Raw genomic sequence first — 17,261 nt, 5'->3', positions numbered from 1 at the left:
GCTATTACTACATTCACTCTCCAGTTCTACCTGTACCAGTTACCAAAGACCTGGCATTGTGGTTGGCTTTGGGTTCAGAACAGGGGCTGCTTCTTGAAGCGCAATTTCAAGCATATATCTGTTGACCACTCAGCTAAGTCATTAGCACTCCCGTGCTGTTTTGGTCTGGCTGCTTCTGAGTGATACAGTGCGTGATAGGACCAGTGGATCCCCTTGTTTGCCCTATAATTGAACCCTTGGAGACTTTGGAGACATGTGAAAATAGCACATGATCTGAGGACACATTCTCTAAGTCCTTGGATGGTGGGATGGCAAAGGCAGCATGCATCTGGAGTAGTAATGTTTCTGCTAAGGTTGGATTCTTTTCCAATGCTGGGAATCCCAGGTCATCAGCTGTCTCCCTGCCTTTTCTGCTTGGGGAAGGTGGTGTCCCAAGACTGGACACTTAATGGCCCTGGTTGGGAGCCACCCCAGAATCTCCTTCCTTGCCCTCTGGACACAATGCTGTGGGGGCTGAGGTGGTTGGTATTCACCGACAGTCATCGTGCCATGTGCTCATGTCCCTGTCTTGCAATGTCTACCCTGCATTGGCTTCCAAGCCCATTTGATGAAGAGCTCTTCTCTACTCAGTTGCATGTGCCGCCACTCAGCAGGTTGTGCTTGTGTGAAGCTGGACAGAGCCTGGGCACAGCTGGTTGCCACAGCAGCAGAGCAGGAGATGGGGATGCTAGCCTGAAAGTGGGGTACAGAGGTGTCTGACTGACTTATTGGATACATATCTGTTCAGCAAAAGGAAACATGAAGAAGTGAATGTCTGATTTCACAACATACTGGCATTTCTTGACCTCTCCCAAATAGGAAACAATTGGCTACTCCCTGAGTCTTTTTTGTTCACTCTTCCTTCCCTGAACTGACAAGATTCCATGGTGACACTTAGTGATCAGGTCAGCTCTATTTGTCACTTAGCTCAGCATAACCAAGGGAGGGCTTTGTGCCTTCACAGGGCTGCCCTCCCACCCCACACCAGAGGTCTTCTGATGCTGCTAACAACAGCTAGTGTTTGCAGGGCACTTTGCACATTCCAGGAACTTGTGAACACCTTCTTACCGCTCTTCATGAGGCATTTAGGGTGGCCTGACTGCTACCTCAGCCCTGCACTTCTCTGTGGTAGTAATCTCATTTCCTTCTCACTGGGCTATATCCCATATGTGCATGTCCCTGACTAGTCATAAAGCCTTAGAACTTGATACTCTCTAGTTTTCAAAGCACCACAACTGATACCACTTTAAGATCAAGCAGTTGGAGAATCCTGCCCTTGGGCACATTGCTTTAGAGGACTCTTCACATCCCAGATATGCATGAGATGGATTTATCAGGAGCACACAGGTGCCTTTGTCTCTTGGAAGACAGCACCCAGAGCTGGCCTGCTTGGCTTACAGCCCTGTCATTCACTCTTGGGAAGAACACTGTATGTGCCTTGCGGAAGTTGTGTCTCCATCTCTCTGGCCTCATGTCCTTCAAATGAGACACACCTGAGTCCACATCCTGGGGAAACTCTCTGGTGGTGCTACCGCCACCCTGGGATACACACAAACTCCTTTGAGCTCCAAGGAGCGTCTGAGCAGCAGAAGTGTCCAGCATCTAGGCAAAGCAAGTCAGTTAACTTGCTGAAATCTTTCCTCCCTGATAGTGTGAACACAACACATTCTTGCAGTAAAAAGGGCTGCTCTACCATTCACTGCTCCTTTTCTCATTTCCTTTTTCCTGTTTCATCTGTGCAGTGAAACTCACAAAGCAGGCTTGCACTCAAAAATGCGCTAGTTGCACACAGTTGCTATGTTGAACATCTCCTTGTGCTTGTAAATGTGTTTTCAAGCTTTGTTTCTAGGCTTAAAATATTGGCATACCTGACAGGGTCTCCTTTTGGTCTCTTTCTGGGTGACTAGAGACAGTGTGGCTAATGAGAGTGGGGTGTCCCTGAGTTGTATCATCTTCAGCTTGCTTCTGCCATAAATATCTCTAATTGAAAATAATTTTCTGTGTCTTTTCCTCATGCATGATCTTAGATGGTTGACTATTGCATGAGAAAATTTTTCTTTTGAAATAATGAGGGAGAATAACAAAGCAGAATCTTCTTGCTTGTGCTGATGTCTATAGGCTAGGCCAGACCTTCCTTAGAGAAACAAAGCAAATCCAAGCATTAGCCCTTTAAAGAGGCATAGCTGGGTCCAATACTGTAGCACAGCAGCCTCCAGCTCTAACATCCCATATGAGCACCTGTTCCAGTCCCTTTGCTCCCAATCCAGTTACCTGTTGATGTGTCTAGGAAAGGAACAAAAGACAGCCCAAGTGCTTGGGCTGTCTTAGGTGATCTGGATGGAATTCCAGCCTCCTGCCTTTGGCCTAGTCTAGCTCTAGCCACTGTGGCCATTAGGGGGAGTGAACCAGCAGATGGACAATCTCTGTCACTCCCTCTCTTTGTAACTTTGTCTTTCAAATTAATAATTATTTTTTTTTCCAAAAAAGGCCCCAGCTAAAGTCTATGTAGTGCCATGCAGTGGAAGTTGCTCTGGGGTTGCTATGGATGCAGTCCCTCAAATGTCTTCTGATTGTTGTTGCAATACCTGTGTCCTGGGCAATTCCAAGTCAAAGAAAGATTTCAAATTTTCATTGAATGTTTGTACAGACTGAAAGAGCTCATGCATTTCTCCTAACTCAACCTGCCTATTTGAAATTAGGCCTTGATTTAAATACTTAACCGAATATATATTGTTGACAAAGCTAGCACAGTAGCTTGTTCTACCCAGCATGCATCCTCTTGGGAAGTCCCTTTTCATCCTGAGACTGGCACAAAAGGACTGGCCCCCTCTTGCCACTGAGTACCAAGTGGGTACTGCCTGAAGGCAGAGAAACCACATGGAGAGAGAGAGAGGTTTCCAGATATTTCAGTTGGAAGGTCATGCAGAACGTTCTCTCGACTCTCAGACTTGCTCAGTTTTTGAAGAATAATAGATGCTTGTTGTGTGGGGCCATTACACTTTGGGGTGATTTGTCATGCAAATAATGGTAAACTGACAGCTCTGGGTCACAAGGATGGAATCATCATCTATGCAAATTTCCTGAGAGCAAAGTAGTATTTCCCCAGGTAAAAAGAGGTTTGGTGATTTTTTTTTTAAATGTCAGAAATCTAGTTTCCTTTTTTACTTGAAAGGCAGAGAAAGAGGAGTAGAAAAAGAAAGGATGAAGGAAAGGGAAAAAGATAAGGGGAAGAAGAAGAAGGGAGAGAGAATTCTATCCAGCAGTTTATGCCCCAAATGCTCAGGCATTGTTGAATTGAGCCGAGGCCAAAGCCAGAAGGTTAGAACTGAATCTGGATCTCCTACATGGATCACAGGGACCCACATGTTTGAGCCACCATTTGCTACCTCCCAAGGGTTTGCATCAGCAGCAAACTGGATCAGAAGAAGGAGCCAGTACTTGAACCAGGTACTCTGATGTGGGTTGCAGGTATCCCTGGTGATTATGTAACTAGTGCACCAGCATCTGTCCTGGCTTGTTGCTTTAAAATCAACCAGCACTTGTTGCATAAGAACAGCATAAACATTAGTAACCATGCTATATTCTAGTTAGGGTGGAAATAGAGGACTGAGGAGAATAGGTTCTGTTTTTTAAAAAAATAAATGAATTTATTTGAAAGGCAAAATTACAGGGAGACTTTTCATCCATTGGCTTACTCCACGAATGGCTACCAAGACCAGGGCTGGACTAGGCCATGGGTGACAGGGGACCAAGAACTTTGGCTATCCTCTGCTGTTTTCCCAGACACCTCAGCATGGAGCTGAATTGAAAGAGCAGTTGGGACTAGAACTGGGGCCCATTTGGGATGCTGGTGTTGCGAGGTAGTTTAACCTGCTATGCCACAATGCCAGCATCTTTGTGTCCCATTTTTCGTAATGTAAAGAAGTCTTGATTTCTCTGGAATAAATATTCAGGAATGCAGTTATCATGCAGCTTTCAGAGGAGGACATATAAATCCTTTTGGATTGTGTTAAGCTCTTGGGTCTCTTGGGTTAAGTCAGTTGTGCTAGGGTTCAAAGATAAATTCAGAGAATAGCATTTGAAATTGGCCTCAGAAATTGGAGGAAGACTCTCTATTAATTTGAAATGCAGAGAAAGGAGGAACATCCTTGTCAGATGTAACTGCAATAATAGAAATAATAGGTACAATGAGACTCGAACCACCTGGTGTTCTGTGTATTTTTTTAAAGATTTTATTTATTTATTTTTTTTTTGAAAGACAACCCATGGTGACTTCCCCTTCTCCTACAAAACCCCCTCCTCTAGGGAAACTGTCCCACTCACGCAGGCGGGGCGACTGCCAGGCAGGTGCCTGCTGCTTTGCCACAGGTGTGCATTCACACCCTAGGCAGATAACTGTGACCTTCCCAGGACTTTGGAGATCACAACCAAGGGAAGAGCAGCTGCAGGACACATAAAACTCACAGCAGATTCAGTCGCTTGCCCTGGGGCTGGTTTGCTCTGAACTTGCCCATGCCAGGCTTGTGAGACACATGAACCAGTGAATAGGTTTTGATTTCGTGTGAGCTTTCTGTCCTGAGAGACTGGGAGCAAAGGATCTTCCTCGCTCCTGGACTCTCCTTTGCTCCCTGCTCAGGGTGCTGTCCACTCCTGTGGTGCTGAGATCCCGACGGTCAGGGCCCTCAGGTTTCTGGCATGTCCAACACTGTTTTCACGTGACACCTCCTGTCTTCCCACCAAGGCTGATGCCACAGCTACCCAGGGGCCTAGGTCCAGAAGGCTGAGAGCTGGTCACAGCTTGGGAAGAGAATGACTTTCTGCTTGTAGAGTAGATCTCAGAGCAAGGGGCTGAGTTAATTCAGAGCAGGGCAACTCCCCAGGCCTGGATGGGGGTGGTGGCAGTGTCCTGGGCTCTGCTGTTGCTGCTCCCTGAGCTGGAATGCCCCCAGGGGCAATACGGTTATGTGCTCTGAGCTCCAGCCAGGGCTAGTGGTCTAAGCATGAGTCACAGAGGGGAGTCCCACAGGGCCCCACTCTGGGTTTCATGCTCTGCTGTGGGCGTCATATTGAAATTCTTAGTAGCTGTGAAACCAAGGATTCCCAGTTTGATTTTCCATGAGGTCCTACTCTGGGACAAAGTGCAGTCATGAACACAGGCTATGTGAGGGTGGCATGGCTATCTGCCCTTTGGACCTGAAGCTGAGTGGTAAAAGGCAGGGGATTGGGAGTTGAACCTCCATTCAGATTCCAGCCTTCTTGGTGAAATTCTAGAAATTTCTGCCTTGGGGCAAGTCTCCCCCAGGGCCCCAGGAAGTCCTGCCTGAGTGGGTTCCAAGTCTTTCAGGGAACCACCATCATTTCTTCCTTAGACTTGACCTTCTCTGCCCTTTGGATCCACTTCCCCTCTTCTCCCTGCAACCTCAGCCTAGTCCAAAAGGCACCCAACCTCCCAGTGTGAAAACCTGACAGGTATTCTGAAGTATGCTTCTCCCATGGAAAGTACCCAGCCCTCCTGCTCCTGTCCAGGTCCTGCTCATTACTGACCACACCTGAGGCCACCTGAGATCACCTGACACTAACCCTCTGATTGTCCTCTGTATTTTGCTCATTTTCCTGGTTTGTTCTTGATATGATAGTACCTACCTTAGTTAAGAGTTAGGACTTACTACATGCTTACTGTGTGCAGGATGGGACCAGGGTGCATTAAGTGAGGCACTGCCCTTGGGTACAAAACTCAAGGGGATGAGGCTTGCAGCAGGTTAAGGTGCCACCTGCAACAGCACCCACATCCTGTATCAAAGTGCTGATTCTAGCTGTTCTATTCTTATTTAGCTTCCTGCTATTATTCCTGGGAAGGCAGCAGAAGATGGCCCTTTATACTTGAGCCCCTGCCACCCATGTGGGAGATCTGGATGGGGTTCCTGTCCCTGGCTCTAGGCTGGCGCAGTCCTGGCTGCTGTGGCCATCTATGGGGAAGATCTTTCTTTTTGTCTCTTCTTCCTCTGCTATCCTGCCTTTCAGAACAAAATAAAATTTAAGGGAGTACCAAAACACTTAGTAGTCAAGATGAATAATAATATTTCAACAAAATATTTTAAGAAAAAAAATCCAAATTGCTATCAGAAATCCACAATGCAAACATAAACTAAACACAGAATTACAGCAGTGCCATGGCAAGCCAAATTGGGACCCAAAGTGAAAAGAAACACTGGGGAGAGGTGTTTAGGGCAGCAGTAAAGAGTCCGCTTGGGACACTACATTCTGTATCATAGTGCCTGTCGTCCAGTTCCACTGGTAGCTACCTGCTGCTTCTCCAACTCCTTGATCATGCTCATCCTGGAAGGCAGTATGTAATGATTCAAACCTTTGGGTCCTTGCTTTCCAAATAGGAGACCCAGACTGAGTTCCTGGCTCCAAACTTTGACCTGGCTCTGCCCCACCTATTGTAGGCATTTGGGGAGTAAAGCCACAGAACAAAGATGTCTCACTGTCTCTCTCTCTCTGTCTCTCTCTGCCTGTTAAATAAATGAAAAAAGGGAAAAATCAAAGGGAGCTTCCTTCTAGAATATCCATCTGTCTGTCCATCCATTCACCCATCCGTCTAATACAAATGACCAAGTATCTAGCATGTGCCAGTCATTCTGCTCAGCACCAAGACTAGCACACAGGGAGCCAAAAAGATTATGTGCCTTTTCTTCAAGTTGACAAACGTGAGTTAATCATGTAACTAAAAATGTGTTTATACACTGTAAAAGACAATGCCTCTTGCAGAAAGCCATTTCTCAAGTGAGCATGCAATAAGCAGTGTTCACTAAGATGATGCATGAGATAAAGGGAAATACCAGGAGGGCAAAGGATTTGTGTCAAGGTCGTGAGGCAGGAAGTCCTAGCTCATAGCAGGAACTGGCTGGAATTGCCTGAGAACAACTGCAAATCACAGTATTTGGTAAATTCCACCCTTGACTAAAGTTATACCAGAAGCAGAGGAAGATCTGCCCTCATAATTATAAACACATCGAGCAGAAGCTGCTGATTTGCTCTCTGAGCTGTGCTGGCTCAGCATATCAGTGACGTGCACACAGAATGCTCTTATCTGTGCACATCACATGCCTCTTTTTTTCCCCTGAGTAGAGTAGGGTGTTTTCCTGAAACTCAGGGGTGGTCCCTATGGAGGCCTCCTTGAGGGTTGTTCCTGGGTCTGCAGTGGACAGAGAAGCCACTTTCAATGCCCCTGAGACCCTTCTTTGGGCTCATTTCCTTACGGGTGTTAGCATCACCTGTAACAGCGATAAGCCTCAAGACCTTTTGATTTCCAACTAATCTTTTCTTTTTAAAGATTTGTTTTTATTTGAAAGGCAGATTTTACAGAGTGTGAAGGAGAAACAGAGAGAGGAAGAGAGAGATCTTTCCACTGGTTCATTCCCCAAACGGCCACAATGGCCAGAGCTGAATTAATCTGAAGCCAGGAGCTGGGAACTTCTTCCGGATCCCTCACATAGATTCAGGGACCTAAGGCTTTGAGCTGTCCTCCACTGCTTTCCCAGACGACCAGCAGGAGTTGGATAGGAAGTGGAGTGGCTAGCACACAAACTGGCACCTTTATGGGATCCCAGCACTAGGAGGTGCCACTGCATCAGCCCCAACTGACCTTTTTTTTCTCCTTCTTTTGTCTCAGTATTTGCCAACATGCCTTCTGTGTTTGAACCTCAAAGAGGAACAGAGTGGAGTCCTTGACTCACTGAGCCCACCCTGTCCTGCCCAGGAATTGGTCATCTCTGGTCCTATGACAACTGGGTAGAGAGTAATAAACGTCTCCTGCTAGGAAGACACATGATTGAATTAGTGCTTCTGCTTTTCCCAAAGCCATAGAATCAAAGCCGAGCCTAGGGATCGGGGGCCAGAAGGGAGGAACAGGTCAACTTCTATGATCTGTACTTTCCCTTTGGCAACTAGGCAGGATATGGGGGAAGAGAGTTCTAAATGGAAAAGGCATGCCTCAAGCATGCTAGAAGGAAGTTGGTGACCACCAGGTGGCCAGGAGTTGGGGACTGCACAGCCTCTGCCCCAGTCTGACTTCAGCTAGGGATAGAATCCACAAAGTGTGCCTGAGTCTCTGCCATACCAGGCCATGAGGGACAGATGACCAATGAGGGGCCCTTCCATCCCTTAACATGCTTGCATTCATCGATAAGTTAGTTTTTTTCTAAAGAATGTATTCGTGGTCTGCTGCCTGCTCTCCACTTTCATGGCTACCACCTCAGCTCATTCTTCTGCGGGGACTGTTGTGGTCTCCTTGCTTCCTCCAAATAACTCTCCATTCTGAAGCCAGGGTGCCCTTTCCAAACTCCCAGATTAGGACTGTCTACTGAGAATCCTTGACCTATGAGGCTCTCAGGAATCTGACACTGACCATCCCCTCTGACCTTCCAGGCCACACTAGCCATTCTGGACCAAGCTTAAAGATATTTACTAAATTGATTGTTACAACAAACCTATGAGATAGGTGCCTCGTATTGTCTTCATTTTTGGCAACCAAGGTGTAGCATGATTAACCAACTGGTCAACACCACATGAGCAGTTAAATGATACCACTGCAGTTTAAGAGCCTTATTTCCACACCAAGCTCCCAATTGTCCTTCCTAGAGTGTCTTTTGCCTTGTGTTTCCAAAGAGGAGCAGCCTGCGGACTTGCCCCTCCTACCCCTGATGGTTTTGGGGGGCTGTTTTCTCAGATCACTTTGCTTCCCTGCCCTGTCTTTGGAACCCTTGTGTCTCCCATAGGGAGCATTTTGGAATTGTCCAATACTAAAGTGCAACTTTGTGACCCCACTCACTGATTTGGGAAGTCTCCCTCCTCAACCTGGGTCTGTCTGACCTACTGGAGCCTTGGACTGCGTTGGCTGGGACAGAGCCAAGGGCTGTGGTCGGGGTATCCCTTGGGAGTTGCTTCGCAGGAGCTCACCAGGTGCACTAACACCGTGAGTTCTCTCACCATTGCCTTTGGCGACAACTTCATAACTTCCTTTTTTGATGTTTTTTCACTTGATCTTAGGTGATGAGTTGTACGAAAACAGATGGTCTTCTATGGGTCCTGGCTGTTGACACCCAAATTATAAAAGTCACGAGTTAAGGAGGGTGAGGGTTCAAGAATGGCTCCAGGTCTTGCCCGAGCAATCACAGGGAGGCAAAATTTTATACCCCAGTGGGGAGATGGAGTAGGAGTCTAGCCAGACTCATGGACAGCAAGTGAACTAGGCCTAAAGCAGCTACTGCCTGTTCGTCACTGAAAGTCTCTATTTTACACGTTGCCCAAGAAATGTTTTCCTTGCTTGTCATAGTTAATTTCCATGCCTGAAGGAAAAATAGGTGCTTAGGTTTTTATAGGTTAGGTATTTTGCAGACATTGTAACCCTGCAAGTTAGGGTCATATTTTACAAGGAAGGAAATCTAGAGGATTGATTTGTTTCTCATTCAAAAAGGAGAGTAAATGGCATGGTTAAATGGGAAACCAGGATGCGTGGCTGTTTGGCCTATCACTTGAATATCTACACTAATGTTACAAATTGGATGGTATTAAGGCAAGGCACCTAACTGCTCTAAAGATTATCTATACTTGTAAGTGAAATAATAATCTCTATCATGCTGAATTTAATTAATGTACTGTACCTAGTGCTTTAATATGTTCTCTCGAGGTCCTGGCTCTCTTAATACCATTCCCTAGGTAGCTACTGGGCTAAGACCCCTATGTGTGGTTTCTGGAGCCTTTTTTTCATGCCTGTTTTCCAGATCTTCTGTAACTCATTCGTTTAAATTTGAAAAGAGATGTTTGATACACACATTCCTGCCCAGCTAATATACGCCTATGAAAAAGTATCAGAAAAGGAGTTATATACCCCTAAAAGTGATAGGATAACAATGGGAAACTTCATTTGTACTGCATTTCCTGTATAATACAAATTTAATGTCTTCTGAGGAGTAGTCCAGAAGCCTCCATTATACCCCCATTTGATGGTTCCCCAGTGAAGCACCAGAGTTACTAACTTTTTCTCTTCTTTCTTGATTACTTGTTGGGGGAGGGATAGGAAGGCACACACCCAGCAATTTACTGTGCAGGCACAAAGCTAGGTCTATGGACAAAAAACTTAGAGCATTTCCCCAAGGTCCCCTCATGCCGTGGCAGGATCAGGGGCCAGGAGAGATGCCCTTCTATACTTCACAGAACAACATACATTGTCCTCCCAGAGCACCTGGCTTGTTGGACTGGCCTTATTTACCCCATTCAAAAGAGAAATGTGAGGTGGCAGAAGGAGACTTGGGGAAGATAAGGGATCAAGGTTTCCTTTTTTTTTTTTTTTTTTTTTTTTTTAAAGATTTTATTATTATTGGAAAGCCGGATATACAGAGAGGAGGAGAGACAGAGAGGAAGATCTTCCATCCGATGTTTCACTCCCCAAGTGAGCCGCAACGGACCGGTGCGCGCCAATCCGATGCCGGGAACCTGGAACCTCTTCCGGGTCTCCCACGTGGGTGCAGTGTCCCAATGCATTGGGCCGTCCTCAACTGCTTTCCCAGGCCACAAGCAGGGAGCTGGATGGGAAGTGGAGCTGCCGGGATTAGAACCGCCGCCCATATGGGATCCCGGGGCTTTCAAGGCGAGGACTTTAGCCGCTAGGCCACGCCGCCGGGCCCAAGGTTTCCTTTTTGTAGCAAAGGATTTGCTTCACATTGGCACATACCACAATGGTATTGCCCAAGTAGATTGTGTCTTCACTTCCTTATTTTGCTATTTCCCTGGCTTAGCCTGGACTTCTTTTGTTAATGCTGAAGTTCAGGCCCTCTGACTCCAGCTCTTTTCATCACACCCTTCCCCCAGACATCCATTGCTGCCAGAGAAGGAAGTGGGATTGTTCCAACTTTGAATGACCCTAGCTACACCCATACTGACTTGCAGGGACCACTTCCTTTCTAATATGCCAACGAACAGTTTCCTAGTAAGTATTGTAAACACGTGAAACCTCTCCCACAACAGAAGTGTGACCAAGTTAACAATCTGAGTCACAGAGTTGATTTACGTCCAGTTCAGAAAAACTTTTTATTGAGTCTAGACCAAGTAGACAACTGGAGGAGGCAAATTTTAACGTGATATGTGATGACCTGAAATCAAGTGAGAAACATCCTATACCTGATCTTACCTGTTTATCTGAAGATACTTTTCAAACTTACCTGAAACCATGAGAAATATTAAGAAGTCTGGGTTTAAAAAACTAACACAAGGAGCCGATGTGATTTAGTGGCAGGTAAAGTCACTGCTTGTGATGCTGGCATCACATATGGGCAAGGATTTGTGTCCTAGCTGATTCATCTTTCTGCCTATGGCTTAGGAAAAGCAGCAGAAGATAGTAGTCCAAGTATTTGGGCCCCTGCCATTCATTCACGAGGGAGACTCAAATGAAACCTCTGGTTCCTGATTTCAACCTGAACCAGCACTGGTCATTGTGGCCGTCTGGGGAGTGAATCAGCAAATGAAAAATTTCTTTCTCTCTCTTCCCCACCCCTCTTCTTTTTCTCCCTCCCTCTCTCCATAACTATGACTTTCAAAATAAGTATAAGTAGATCTTTTTAAAAAGCCAATACCAACTTAGTAGCAGACACAGCCAATAGTTCTACAGGAGCATATGTGAGAGGGATAACCTGGAATAGAACCAGGAAAACATTGTCATATTGAATGCCTAGGTTTATTCATCTAGACTGTCAACAAGTTGGTAGAGGGAAAAACAATGTACCTGGCATGTAAAAATTATACCCATTATAGAATTAGCTCTTCAGGTGCAAGATGCATGTTTTAAATATTCATATATTCTTAGAAGTGTTTGTATATATGGCAAGTGGAGACAAGACCCCCAAATACAAGATGTATAGATATCATTTTGCAACTCCTGAAAATGAAAAGATTTACAAATGAATAATTTCATCATACTTCACCTACCTGGTTATATATTAAGCAGACAAGATGTTGCACATGGATTTGGAACCCCACATCATGAAGATTTTGTTAGAGGTGCATCCATATTGGCAGACAATTTTGACAAGTGCAACCTGGCCACAGGTATTCGTCAACTTTCACAGTCAATTCTTGAGAAAGGCAATGATCTTGTATGTTGGGGCCCTGGACCTAGTTTCTATAAATAAAGTGAAATACAGTCATCACCACTGAAAAAGAGAAATGACTATATATTCAAATTCTGTCTTTCAAGTTAAACAAATCATTTAAAAAAAGAAAATGCTGCATATAGTATCTCTAGGAAATGAGTTTGAAGCCATTTTTTCAGTTGTTAACTCAATGTCCCAACCTGTTATCTTTTGCTTTTGTGATTTTATTTATTTTTATTGGAAAGGCAGACTTGAAGAGAGAAGGATAGATGAATGAAAAATCTTTCATCCTCTAGTTCACTCCCCAAGTAGTCGTAATGGCTGAAGCTGAGCTAATCCAAAGCCAGGAGCCACGAGCTTCTTCCTGGCCTCCCGTGTGGATACAGGGTTCCAAAGCTTTGCGCCATCCTCTCTTGTAGTTTTGATCCCAACATAACCAGCTGTCTGATCTGGGGCAAGTTTTTTAACCCTTTGGAACTGTTTCCACATATGCAAAATGATGATAGCCAGAATATATACCACATAATCATGTTCCAAAGACTGGTCACTCTTTGTTCTTAAGGAAGTGTAATTTATGAAAATATATGAACATGTACAATAGAATGACGATTTTGATGTATGGTGAGGTGGTAATTTCCGTGGTGCCTATCAGGCTGTGTTTGTTGTTAATGTGCTTTTTTCCTGTTGTTGCTGGCATGAAGCCTGTGCCACTGGAATGACATCCTCTGCCTCCTCTCTTGCTTTTGTCTTCCACCTGGATTCCCTTTGTTATTCCTTCTTCCTTCCAGCCCAAGAAGATGATTGCTCAGGAAGATTAAAACAAACAATAGTCAGAAGTTCAAGGCTTGCTTAAGAACATCAAAAGAAATCTTTTCTATTCTGACATTTTTAACAGAGTAGGGGACCCACATCCGGTCAGTGTCTGTCTAACTAGAGGAAGGAACACAGTCATTCACTGTCAGCTTGAACATGATTCAGTCACTGTATGGCTGACTGGGAAGGATGTTAGGGATAACAGGGTTTCATATTGGTAGGGGATCTATGTATCCTAATCTTTATTCTAGATTCCTGCTTCCACAGAGATAAAAATTCAGTACAGTACCCAAGTGAGGGTAAGATTTCTTAGCTAGAGACATTGAATGTTATGAGCCACCCCAATGAGAGATGCCTGTCATGAGTGGGACACAGAGCTGCCTAGGACAGGGAAAATAAAGGGGTCAGAGAGAGTTTTCTAATCATGATCAAGATCAAAGGGAGGGCCCCGGTCCCTCCCACATCCCCAACCTCTTTTATGAAATAGGGGTGGTGCCTAGGTGGAGTTTAGCTTATGAGAGCGTTCCTGGGATTTTCATGGCACCTCCACATGGAGTTTAACTCCCATATGACCATCATGGCATCTCCTCTTTAACATGGAGGAGACACACGTGTATCTGGAAAATTGGGCAATTATATTGATAGGTAATGGGGATTGAATGATAAAGCAGGGCTGGCAGAAATTCCAGATTACCCATACCTGTCTAGCCCCTGCCTGGTACCTCTATATCAATACAGATTTTCCTATGTTTTTTTTAGATTTATTCATTTTTCTTGGAAAGACAGATTTACAGAGAGAAGGAGAAACAGAGAGAAAGACCTTCCATCTGCTGGTTCACTCCTTAAATGACTACAATGGTTGGAGCTAAGCTGATCTGAAGACAGTAGCTACCTCCGGGTCTCCCACGTGAGTGCAGGGGCCTAGAACTTGGGCCGTCTTCTACTGCATTCCCAGGCCAATAAGCAGGGAGCTGAATGGAAAGTGGAACAGCCAGGACATGAACTGGCACCCATATGGATGCTGGCGCTGCAAAGTAGAGGATTAGCCATGTGAACCATGGTGAGGTCCCTTTCATATTATTTTTCATCAAAAATATCAAATGAGTAAATTGGTTTACAATGTTTAAATATCTTGACTGAATTAACATTAAGGAAGATTTTAGAGATGGTTAGTAGAGGGAGATGGGAACCATATGAAAGAGGAGGACTCTGGTTTCCTATCACAACTCTGGTTTCCTATCTGCCCATTTCTGTAATTGGTTCCTTCAGATCATTCAAGGATTCTTCCCCAGACCCGTGATGTGTTGCTGGACCCAGGAATCACTAGTATTGGCAGACATATGCTGATCCTTTCTGACAAGATGGCTATGGAGAGGGCAGAGAGGAAGAAGAAGAAAGAGAAGGAACCTTCCATCTGCAAGTTCACTCCCAAAATGCTTGTACCAGCTGGGTCCAGGTTTGATTCTAGGAATTTCCATCTTGGTCTCCACATGGATGAAAGAGACTCAAGTACTTGGGTCATCATCTACTGTCTTCCAGGTATATGTAAAAACCTAGATTAGAAATGGAGGCAGGACTTCATCCCAGGCACTCCACCATGGGATGCAGACACCACAAATGGAGGTTTAAGTTGCTGAGCCACAACACCTACCCCATAAGAATGTTTTTGACGACCTGTGGCTCTTCCCAGGGCTTCCCTGAATGATTTATGGGATTCCCATTGCCACCTCTTTTCTGCTTCTCATTTTCATCTCACTTCCTGCCAGTTCTGCACAGGATTTCCCTGGCTCCTTGCAGGCCCCAGCCCATGTTAGGAAATAGTCTAGCAGCCTCCCTTTGTGTTTCACACAGAGGCTAGGCCCCATCATTTTCCATGATGACTCCTTATCTGCCAGCTGATGTACTTGGTGAGGGCTCCTGCTGGCAGTCCCCACATTCACCTGTGTCTCCCCCAGGAGGGCAGGAGGACTGCTACATGGCACTGTCCGTGGATCACTTGTTGCTGACCTTACCATAGGCAACCACAGATTCATGGAGTATCTTCCAGGAGATGTGGGGTAAGTAGCAGGTGCATGGGTTAATGCACCATATTTGAAATTTCTTAGAATAGGTAAATTTGAGTCACAGAAACAATAAAGAGAGACGGCATAGCTAGGAGTTGATTTGATTGTTTGCAATTCTCTTTCTCATGAATTTCCATAGTCTCTGGTTTTATCTCTCCAAAGAGGAATTATGAAAGAATCAGGTATCCTAGATAATCTATTTTCTTCCTCTCACTCTCTTTGGAGAAAGTTTACCTAATGTCTTGAATAGTAAGAGAGCTAAGAGAAGTATGGACAGCCCTTCTAAGTCACCCGTTGGCTGAGCTCTTGGAGACCACCAAGGCAATTTTACCACCTACCAGCACCAATGGAACTAAGTAGGCCTAGATTCTGCCTTATGCTGATCATCCAGTAAATTAGATTGCAGTGAACTCACATGAAAATAGGTCGAAACTTCTGTCAGTGTCTGTCCTTTAGGCCAGGTCAATGGCCTCCATTTGGTCCCCACTGAGGAAAACAAATGTGTCATTCTGAAGCCCCAGGTGAAGGTCTATAATTTCACATGGGGGTTCCCTGAACAGATCTCAGGAAAATGTAGTCTGACTTGTGGCCAAGGAGCAATCATGAAAAAAAAAATGGATGACAGACTCACTTTCTGTCTAGAAGCAGAGGACTATGATCTTGGTGCAGATGAGGACAAAAAGGGCAATGACAGGCTAGAAGGCAGGGGAGAATGGGTACTGGTGAGGTGGGTCCTGGGAGCTCACTCTTTAAAATATAGATATATTTATTTATTTATATTGTAAAGTCAGATATACAGAGAGGAGGAGAGACAGAGAAGAATCCGTCCGCTGATTCACTCCCCAACCAGCCACAGTGGCCAGAGTTGAGCCAATCTGAAGCCAGGAGCCCAGAGCCTCTTCCAGGTCTCCCATGTGGGTGCAGGGTCCCAAGGCTTTGGGCCATCCTCAACTGCTTTCCCAGGCCACAGGCAGGGAGTTGGATGGGAAGCAGGGCTGCTGGATTAGAACCAGCTCCCATCCTGGACATGCAAGGCGAGGACTTTAGCCGCTAGGCTACCGCACCAGGCCCAGCGGGGAGCTCACTCTTGCTGACCTCTTTCTAGGATCTGAAAAATCTCCCTTCCTTTTTCACAATTGGCTCTGAGCCATGGAAACAGAAATTATAGAAGCCCAAGGAAGTGATTTTTAGGTCTAGCAGTGTCCTGTGAGAGTTCAGGCTTGCCTGTAGTTACTGGAGAAGTTGAGGGTTGAGTTGCTAATTTGATGAAGAGTTGTGATCTGGAGTCTACATTATTGGTAGCATACAAGGTACTCGTTTCTGGAAGGATGACTCTACTTCTGCTATGAAGAAAGGGCAGGGTGAGAGAGTCTTGTGAACAAGCAAGACTCGGGAGCTGAGGGCCCTGGATAGGAGCTGGTGCAAAGACAGTTGTGGAGACCTGTGTGGTATTAAACCAGCAGAGAAAAGTGGGCAAAGCCAAGGCAGAGCCGAGTACTCACTGCTGCCTGCATGCTCCTGGAGTCCAAGCCAAGGCAAACTTAGATCTGAGGAGATGGAAACTGGTTATGACCCAAAAGGGAAGATGTCAAGTGCTTGGTACCATACCCTGACTCTGGATACCATTGGCCCCATAGGGTTTTTGGGCATAGAAGAACAACACAGTTGCTCACTTGATGGAACTAGTAGGAAATGTTTTTGACAGCAAGTGGAGGTGAGAAATTAATGTTAGAGCCATAAGCGGATTGAGAAACCCAGAGGTTAGCAATTCCCCTCTCCCCTCCAAGGAGCAGATCTCACCGTTGCTGTGACCACATAGGGTGACCTTTATGGTAATGTCACCGCAATGTGGGCAGCACAAGTCACACTTAGATTACACCCTGGGTGAAAAGAACCATGACATCACAAAGATTAGCATGCTTCTAATAAATGGTTAACCAACAACATAAATATCAGGAGTGATTACCAAGTGACCAAGCTCAGCTGGTACTTTCTACCAAGAACAGCTCTAGTAATGACATCATTTGCATTTTCACCTATGAGGCATATACATGTATAATAGTCTCCACAGTTGTTTTGACTGGACAAATGTAACATAAATGATGATTCCTTTGAACTTTTTAAAATTTCATTTACTTACTTATTTGAGAGGTAGAGAGTGTTTCCTTCCGCTGGTTTACTCTTCACATGCCCCACA

The sequence above is a fragment of the Ochotona princeps genome, chromosome 17 (assembly GCF_030435755.1).
Source record: "Ochotona princeps isolate mOchPri1 chromosome 17, mOchPri1.hap1, whole genome shotgun sequence".
Lineage (NCBI taxonomy): Eukaryota > Metazoa > Chordata > Mammalia > Lagomorpha > Ochotonidae > Ochotona > Ochotona princeps.
This window is presented reverse-complemented; position numbering follows the sequence as displayed.